Genomic DNA, 9,852 nt, shown 5'->3' on the forward strand with positions numbered 1-9,852 from the left:
GGATTCGAACCCGCGACCCTCAGATTGTGAGTCGAGCGCCTTATCCACCTGGCCATGCCGGGCACTTTACTCGAGGGAAAGCTATCATGAAGATTACATTCCCTCATGTAAAGTTGCATTTCCTCATGAATTGTTTTTCTTTTTAATCCATGCAATATGTCCACTTTCATTGGTCATAAGTAGAGGAATACGGATGGACCATGCATTCCCGATCGGGAAAGCCAACTAAAAAGGTGAAATTCCTCAAGCAAAGTTAAATTCCTCTGAAATGCGAGAATGTAATATTTCGATACCCGATTTTATCGAAACAAAATTAAAGTACTATGAAAGGCAATGTGTGAAAAGAAAGTAAACAAAACAGCCAGATTGAACGTTTTGTAACTTCTGCGACATAAACAAGTTGCTCGATCTTCATAAACAATGGGGTAAAACCCACGAGATCAGGGAACTGTATTTTTTTATCTCGTGACAATAACAACATATGAATTAATTCGTTAGAAGTATATCACCACTTGGAAAAACCACACTTGGAGTATCTCTGAAAACATTTACCAGTAAACGTCCCTCCCTAGAACCACACTTGGAGTATCTGTGAAAACATTTACCAGTAAACGTCCCTCCCTAGAACCACACTTGGAGTATCTGTGAAAACATTTACCAGTAAACGTCCCTCCCTAGAACCACACTTGGAGTATCTGTGAAAACATTTACCAGTAAACGTCCCTCCCTAGATTTAGCTTAAAATTAATCTGCAGATTTATAGAGTTTCTTAGAATAAGAATACCATAAGCTAACGATCATGATCACGAGAGTTGACATACAGCTATAGAACCAGAGGTAAAGTTTTATATTTTCTGGATCATTTCTTACTATCTGTCATAAAACTTTTCATGACAGCAGTACAACATTTTTAGAGCGTCATGAATCTGACATCATGGCCGTGGTTGACAATGTATATTACAAACCAACTAGCCTTACCTAACTCGACCACATAGCCTAACTTGATCTAACCAGATAACCTAACGTAACTATCTAACCTAACCTGACCACCTAGCCTAGCCTAACATAACCTAACTTAACCACATAGCATAACCTAACCAAACTATCTAGTCTAGCATAGTCTTCTTACTTAGCCTAACATAATTTAACCGCCAAGCCTAACCTAACTTAATCTAATCTGACCACCTGGCCAAACCTAATCTGGCTACCTAATCTAACCTAATGTGATCTAATCACCTAACGTAACGACATAGCCTGTCGAAGAGCAAGACACTTTCGTTTTGTCGTTTTTAGATAAAACAACACAAACAGTATATATTCACGGGACTGAAAAAATCGTAACATCTATCATATTAATCTTCAAATTTTTCTCGTGACAGAAAATAACTTGTTAGAAACTGTTTCTTTTATCAGAAATAACTAGTTGAGGAACGCTTCAGAATGTTGACGTTAAGATAACTAGTTGGGGAATACTGCAGAATGCTTACCCTTAAAATAACTATTGGAAGAACGCTACATGATGTTGAAACTTATGATAACTAGTTGAGAAATGTCGCAGAATGTTGAAACTTACGATAACTAGTTAAGGAATGCTGCAAAATGATAAAAAAGAAGAATGTATTCATAATTTCATCAATAACTACATAGCTATCACACAAAAAATAAAACACCAAGACATATATGTTAACAAAAATACATAACACTTTATTAAAAAACATGTATTTATATTACAAGTCTTTTAATAAATATTGACTTATAGGTAATATGCTAATCAACAGAATATTTCCATGAAACACAGACAGTTTTATTTATCCAACGTTTCGTTATAACGCTGTCGAGTAGAAATGTTTGACACATACACCTCAGTGGCACAGCGGTATGTCTGCGAACTTACAACACTAGAATCCGGGTTTCGATACCCGTAGTGGGCAGAGCACAGATAGCCCATTGTGTAGCTTTGTGCTGAATTACAAAACAAACAAACAAACATAAAAAACAACAATCTGCCAAGACAGAGAGTTCTTAGGCATAGTGGGAACATGGAAACACCACAGTCTGCCATTAAGGAACATTTTAGTCATATTGGGTTAATAAGATGTTGGGTATACGTGAACGCATTAATTTCTCTTACGTTACTCCTACCTAGCTCTATACAGATTTCCATACGATTAGCATACAATAACATTTCAACTAATAACTCTTTAGTGTCGCTGCTGTCATTAAGGCATTTTCGTTCACGATTATAGCTCATTAGGCTATAAAACTTATTTCAAACCTCATTTTATATTATTCTTTTTGTATCAGCAAGTTGATAATATTTCACAATCATCTGGCTGTTGATTAATTTTATACTCAATTAATGAAATGTTTTTATTCGTCCATTATACTGAGATAAATCATACTTTATAAAAACGATGATCCAGGTCTCGTGATACACTTGCAAATAATTCCTCCATAGTCGATCTTGATCATTCTGGTGGTCATGGTTACACACTGACATCACAATTTCCATTGTAACAATCTTAGGCCACCCACGTACACCTTATCAAACTTTCCATTGTTCATGGGCACTGGCTTCCAAGACTGAATGCACAGAAGTCCATATGTGTGCAATCAAGTAGCTTCAAAGGAATGTCAGTGAAAGGGATAGCAAGATCACCAGTTTTTGTTTTGTAGATAAACACTGCTGTAAATTTAGAACGTGTAACTTAACGATAGCCATATGTTGAATAATTTGTGTCAACACGTCCTACTGATAGTAGAGTTTTCCTTTGCTTTACTTTGCACTTTGTGAAGTTTTTACCATTATCTAAGGAATCTGCGGCAACCATAATGCCCGACGAAATGCTTTTTTTTTTATTCTCTGTACCATACTTGAACGCCCTTATCACCTCATGGTCAGTAACAAACTTTCATTAAGTGTACCCAACCTCGCCCAGTGTTGTAGCATACTCCTATTTCTCGTGCGCAAAGAAGTTTTGTACAGTTTTCTGTAGTTTTTTCGAGATAGTAACGTGGACATCCATGACTCGTGCTTCTTTACATACTCAAGATACACGTGAATTACGTTATGACCGGAATCTCTGCTACTTATAAGCAATCACCTTCTAGATGGAGGTTTTCTGGATCACCTGCGAATTCTGGTAATGGAGTAACAGTACTACTTGTGTTGGAATGTTATTTAGGTAGTTTTACACTCATACATACTGACCTTTTAACCCACAGGCGTATATAAGACTGGAGTGTCTTGAACGTTGGCATTTTCTTGTTGTTTTCCTTTTCGAATACCCTGCCTTGGAAAGAGTTGTGACATTACCATAATCAGTTGTGTGGGTATTGCATTGTCGAATGGTCAGGAAATCGCTGTGAACCAAATGTTTACGTACTGAACACGTCCTGCGACACCATGGTTCGTAGCCGTGATGATCCCCACACTGTATTAGCATATGTAAATATTCTTGTAAAATGCGATTAACTTGCAATGGAGCTCCCGATAAGGAAATAATATCCAACTAACTTACAGGTGGTGCTGCGTAACAGACTTTTCAATATATTACAAGAGGGAAACATTTTTGGTTATAGTATTTTGTATTTGAATATACAAAGTTCATAAAACGCAGAGGCATTAAAGTGTATTTAAAGTAATTAGAACAGTTGAGTGACCAATATAGACTACTCACATGTGAGGTTAGGTATGTCGAGTTCGTAAGGAATATAATAGCCGTGCGGGGTGTCTCAATGACTGCGAGGTTAAACCTATTCCACAACACGTGACACTCACCAAACACCTCTGGTACAAAAGACATTTTGAGCCAAATGGTGTGATGAAAGATGGCAAACCGATCGATCATATAGTAAGATTCCAGACCTTTGAAAACCTGAGTATCGGTAGTTAACATTAAAACTCAACAGGATGACGGCACCGGTATTTTAAGCGTCTATAAACAAATGAAGATATTTAAACTTAGCGCATAAATCCTGTTGTCTGAGGCGGGGTTTTGAAGGATAACAGATTCACTTCCCAAATACCTTCATCTCTGCAATGCATAATACTATCGACACTCATCCCTCCCTTACGCATATTGTGACGTCGTCCGTACTTACCTACTCCTAATTTCATTTTTGCATAGTTTAATGAAGTATAAAAAGGTTTTTACGCACGCACGCACACAAGTAATTTTAATTATATGGATTTGCAGTAACTTCTTAATGTTCATGTTCCTGATTATTTCACACGGACAACACTTTTCGACAGAGATTCTTTCCTCATCATAACATTGCTAATGCAGTGTGTGTGTGAACAGACATTAGTAGTTTGATTTTCTCTTTTGATTATTATTAACTGAAAATGAATACCTCTGAAACTTATTGAGCAACTCCGTAAGTTTTCTGAGGTTATTATAATGCATGGATACTTTTCGGATTTTTTTGTTGTTGTTTCTGTAACGTATTTTTCCATAGCTATAAATTTAGGACTGGAATTTGGCACGTGCCCAATGTAAATACTTTTATCGTAGCTGGTATATTTCTTCATGCTTTACGAACTCTATTGCCCTTCTCATACATCGCAACTTTTTTCTTCTTCTTCTTATGCTGGTTGTTTAGAATTTCGCGCAAAGCTGCACATAGCTGTTCCTATTTTGAACTGGTAGGCTAAAAAATGCAGTTATTAATTATCATCAACCGCCAGGCCACTCTTATCTGATTCAATAGTGTGATTTGAACGTGACTTTCACAGCACACCCCTTCATTCAAAGTGCGGAGCATGTTTAAGCGCCAATGCGACACGAACTATGAATCCTCGGATTTACAGGCTAACACTCGGCCATTATTTATGATGAATTTCTATTTCTCAATATTGTGATTTATTAACTACAACAAGAGCCTCTTCATTAAATAAATATATATATATCGGATGAGTATAGCCCCTCATTTCGACACAATAATCTCTTAAACCCGCCTGCATTTAGGGACGAGTTAATGTACGTTAAAACTTTGTTTCGGGATAAATGTTCCTAGTTAGAAAAGGTAACAAGCCACAGAGATGTGCTTAGATATAAAAGGGGAACAGAAATAATTTATCTTTTATTTCACGTCCAATTTATCTATCTACCACGCTTTTGAGAGTATGTTTGTATATTTTGAGAAATGTAACAAACGTACCTTGTTTGGCAACTTGATGACAATAAATTTATATGAACATTCTCTGAAACAATAATTTTTCGGTCAAAAGAGTAAAGTGATACTGGCTTCTTTAAACCTGAAAAAAAGTAAAAATACTTTGTGGCGTCTTTTTTGAAAGAAAACATGAAGCAGTTGGCTTTACAAGTTACTTTATTCAACCATATCATTGTTATAGCAGCTTTTTTACGAGTTACAGTTTTTCACTTCATTTTGTAAAACACAACTGGATTTAAACAAAGGTCCAATCATGAAGTAAGGACTGTATTAAGAAATTATGAACCACTTCCTCTTAACGTATTTTTAGAAAACAGAATATCACAGATGTTACTGAACAACACCAGGATTTGAGCTACATGCAGACATGAAAACAGAGCACTCGCAACAATAAATGGCAATGAAACATAGTCTACAGAGATCCCTAAAACACAATATCAAACACACGCATATAAAATACATACATATTTGATATTTATATCCAGTAAACGACAACTTTGTTTCAAACATTAAATATCCCTTTCTGAGTACGGTCTATATGATTGATTTTTTCAGAAACAACCTAAGTTGAAATCGACATAAAGATTGTACTTTCTAAACATTTTTATAATGCCTTATAAATTCTTAATATGAATAATTGGTTTACAAAAGCAGATAAAAAATAAAAGTAATTTTTATTAGATGAGCATTCAGAACAGTTTTAGCTGACCTATTTTAGCCGAAGAAAAAATCAGTTCAAGATCACCTTCTGACGCTGTGTCAACCTTAGCCAAATGTTATATTTGAGATATGCATTTTCGTGAGCTATTTATGGCCTATTTAGGCTAAAATCTAATCCTCTAATCCAAGTACGACTACATCGATAGAAAACGATGATAAAAATAGCTGCCAGAAAGACAAGTATGTAAAAAGTTAAAACAAGACTAAATCCAAATATGGATTAAAATAACGACCTACAAGCCTTGAAATACTCCAGCATTCTTTAAATATTTACTGTTTTACAATTAGCAGTTTCTATTTGAACTGGTCTCACGATCTGAAATAATATTGTCGGAATTAGTTTATTCTTGTGATGGTTCACTATAATAGTACCTCACCTTTTCTATTTAAAAGTTCTTGTGATGGTTCACTATAATAGTACCTCGCCCTTTCTATTTAAAAGTTCTTGTGATGGTTCACTATAATAGTACCTCACCCTTTCTATTTAAAAGTTCTTGTAATGGTTCACTATAATAGTACCTCACCCTTTCAATTTAAAATTTCTTGTGATGGTTCACTATAATAGTACCTCACCTTTTCTATTTAAAAGTTCTTGTGATGGTTCACTATAATAGTACCTCACCCTTTCAATTTAAAAGTTCTTGTGATGGTTCACTATAATAGTACCTCACCTTTTCTATTTAAAAGTCTTTCTTAGTGTCAGAACGTATTTAATTCACAACTTGTATCCAGTTTCCGTAAAAATTAATATCGTGTAAATGCGAACATTATTTTCTAATTGTATGACATCAAATAAACAACTGTATTTATTTTTTTTACATATAAAACAAATATACTATTGATACTTTGGACTTTATTTAATAGTACTATAACAAAAACAATTAGTAATTTAAACCTGTTTGGCAGTCTAACATATCTGATTAACTATTTAGTTTATGTTCTAAAGATCTTTACATATTAGAACTAAGTGTTTACCCCAGAGATGAAGTTTGATCTCTTTAACAAACTAATAAAGAAAAACTTGTTCAAACGAAAAACCAATCACGACTAAATATTTAACAAAGCCGAAATCGAGGCAATCTGATCAGCACGGTTGTACGCTCTCTTAACATGTAGTAAATAGTTACTATTGTTAAAAAAAACATAGACTATAGAAACGGCAACATTCAATAGAAATCTATCAGTTATATTATTGATGACGTAAGACTGTTCTTTACATAAGGTCAAAACAACACATTGTAACGTTACAAATACCTGAAACGGATAATTGTAAACAACAATAAAACATTTCTTCACTCAAAAACACACATAAATGTGGTAATTGCTTAGCAGACTCTAGAATACAGCAGTTTATACCCATATCATCAGTTCGAAATATCTCTTCACGTCCGCTATCAAACTTTTTAAGTAAAGGTCGTTCCCATGAAATCATTGTTGTTATCTGTTTTCTTAATTTGATCACTTCTGGTTCATATCAGAAACGTCCTAAGTAAAGCTATTTCCCAAACCTAACGTTTATTCGTTCTCTCATTTTGATCACTTCTGGTTCATATCAGAAACGTCCTAAGTAAAGCTATTTCCCAAACCTAACGTTTATTTGTTCTCTCATTTTGATCACTTCTGGTTCATATCATAAACGTCCTAAGTAAAGTTATTTCTCAAACCTAACGTTATTTGTTCTCTCATTTTGATCACTTCTAGTTCATATCAGAAACGTCCTAAGTAAAGCTATTTCCCAAACCTAACTTATTCGTTCTCTTTTCTAACTGGATCATTTCTGTTTTATATAAAGTTTTACTCTAAGAGTTCTGAAGCACATGTTAGCATTTAAAAGCTTATTTCTTTAAGATCAGATTTTTCTTTTAATCGTCTTACATGAAGCTTCAGATCGAATGTCAGATACCACTGAACGTTCTAAATTAGTTGTCGTCTCTTATTTACTGGGTTAAATGTGATCAGTTAATAATAAACCGTAATTCTGTCCTAATGATCACCACTTGTTGTGAACATTATAAAAACGTCTTCAACCACTCTTCTTGTTTATAAGTCACCAATCTGATCGTAACTGAACATTCACAACATTTATAGTATACTATTTCTATCTCATTAGTTAACTTTTCTAAGTAATGTTTTGACTTATCTGATTCGCTAGTATGCACTGCTGTTTTTGAAGAAAGATGTTTTCCGATACACATTCTGTTACTATCGTGATGGCCATTCCTTATTATACATTGTCGTGTTGGAAATTTTTAGCCGCATTTCTTTCTGACACATAAAATCTTCCGATAAATCTTCTGGAAAAAAATACTAGTGATTTTTTTCATCTGAATGAGTATCCATAAATGGAATACATCTTCTCGTTACACATTTCGCTATATGTAATTAATACATTTGTTTTCTTATTTCGAATCTTTCTATTCTTAATTCCCTTCAATATTTAATAAATTTGTCATTAGAGTAAAATGTTGGTTGGTTCATAATTTAATGGTAACCACATCAAATTGTTATTATTTTCAAACCGTCCCAGTCTTATAATACTCTCACAAACTTCTCCTATACTGACTTTTGAGTCGGAAGTCTTCGTGTGAAACATTTAATGCTTTGATATCATATTGGGAAATGCAATTAATAATGAGATTTAACGGTCCAGTGCCAGCGTAGTGCCAATACTAGTGCCTCTGTGCAGAGTACTACAAGAGCACTGATAGAGTGGAGAATACCCAAAGCTATAAGATTTTTGTCGTTCCCACCTAAGGCCATGCAAGCTAGTGCTAGCAACAGGAGTGACGCTAACACGCAAGCTAGAGTCGGCAATAAGGGTCGAAGGACCTGCAGAAGTGGCGCTTGACGTGAGCCACTTGATCCGAAAAATAGCGTTGAACTGCCAGCAAGAGCGGCATGAAACTGTCGGCGGGAAGCCTGCATGTGAAGAGCTGCAGCCAGAACTGTAAGGGCCCCAGCAGGAATGCCGAACCCCAGAGTAGGCCTAGTGGTTGGATCCAAGCAAGCCACGGTACCAAATAGTACAGTCACAATACCGGCTACTATCTGAGTCACCCTCAGCCGAAGGAGAACAGCAAAAGGTCTGCTAGCCACGAGGGGCAACGAAGTGGTATCTTCGGAGCCGGAAAGAGACGTTGATCCGGAACAGAAAGACATTGGTGGCCGCAGTTGAACTCGGCGTTCGGACTTTTCAGGAATAGCATCATGAGGTCGGTTGTCTACTGCTCCTGCCGCGGGTTCGTCGGGCGGTGCAGTCACCGACAATGTCGGACGCGCAGGGCTCAGTGTTTCGTTTGCGGCAGACTCGTTGATAAAAAATTTGTAAACTTCACCATTACGGATTAAGAATACTGCTCTTAACTGCTTCTTTTCCTTGCGGCTATCATTTTCGGATCGTGATGTCGAGTATTCGGATAGAGAAATAGAATTATCTGAACCGCGCGGGTCCTCCACCGTGGCAGCTAGTTGAGAGTAGCATAGAAGCCACTTCGGTTTTTTTAACTAAATTGTTTGAGTTCTCACTACGGTAACACTTTGATTATACACAACTTTATATGGAATCAACTACTTTCTCTGGCGATCACAAACAACAAATTGAAGCGTATCTCTCTCGCTGTGACACGTGATCAAATTCAGTAACCATACATAAGCGCCACCAGGCGGATATCGTTAGAACTGATCGTACTTGGGAAGGTGAACCGCTAGTTCAGCGGTAGGATTGGGATCTTAGGAATTCGATTACCCGCGGTGGACACGGTACATATTATCTAGCCTTGCACTTAACAACAAACTTTGTGGGTAGTATGTATTTTGTTTTGACACTCCGCTTTAACCCAAAGACTTTTAGTAATAAAACCCGAACTTTTAAAATTGTATAAAAATGTAATAGATCTGACTTATGAAAATTCTGACGCTTAATGTATGGTAACTAGACAGAAATCGAGATATTCC

The 9,852-nt window shown here is 35.9% G+C and overlaps 1 long non-coding RNA gene across 1 annotated transcript; it reads right to left on the reverse strand.

The window, feature by feature from the left end:
• Positions 1 to 5,319: 5,319 nt before the first annotated feature.
• Positions 5,320 to 9,479, reverse strand: LOC111083240. The gene is made up of 2 exons (XR_002608895.1): positions 7,640 to 9,479; positions 5,320 to 7,484 (listed from the first exon to the last, which is right to left on the reverse strand). It is a non-coding gene; the product is annotated as an uncharacterized LOC111083240 (long non-coding RNA).
• Positions 9,480 to 9,852: the final 373 nt, after the last annotated feature.

The sequence above is a fragment of the Limulus polyphemus genome, unplaced genomic scaffold (genome assembly GCF_000517525.1).
Source record: "Limulus polyphemus unplaced genomic scaffold, Limulus_polyphemus-2.1.2 Scaffold138, whole genome shotgun sequence".
Classification (NCBI taxonomy): Eukaryota; Metazoa; Arthropoda; class Merostomata; order Xiphosura; family Limulidae; genus Limulus; species Limulus polyphemus.